Source organism: Vombatus ursinus, unplaced genomic scaffold (assembly GCF_900497805.2).
Source record: "Vombatus ursinus unplaced genomic scaffold, bare-nosed wombat genome assembly UNPS02014786.1, whole genome shotgun sequence".
Taxonomy (NCBI): domain Eukaryota; kingdom Metazoa; phylum Chordata; class Mammalia; order Diprotodontia; family Vombatidae; genus Vombatus; species Vombatus ursinus.
The window spans coordinates 43,000,631-43,000,918 of NW_020954564.1; positions in this window are offsets into that span (position 1 = coordinate 43,000,631).

Sequence of the window (288 nt, forward strand, 5' to 3'; positions counted from 1 at the left end):
ACACACACACACACACACACACACACACACACACACACACACACACATTATTCCCTAGGATTTGTCTGCCTTCCCTACCCTTAGTTTCAGGTGCTCAGAACAACAGTTTCTCTCCCCACTTTCAAATATTGGTCCTAATCTCTCCTCTTTCCTTCTTCCTTTCTTTTTTCTTTCTTCTTTTCTTTCTTGCTCCCTCTTTCCCCCTCCCTCACTTCTTTTCCTTCCTTCCTTCCTTCCTTCTTTTCTTTCTTTCTTTCTTTCTTTCTTTCTTTCTTTCTTTCTTTCTTT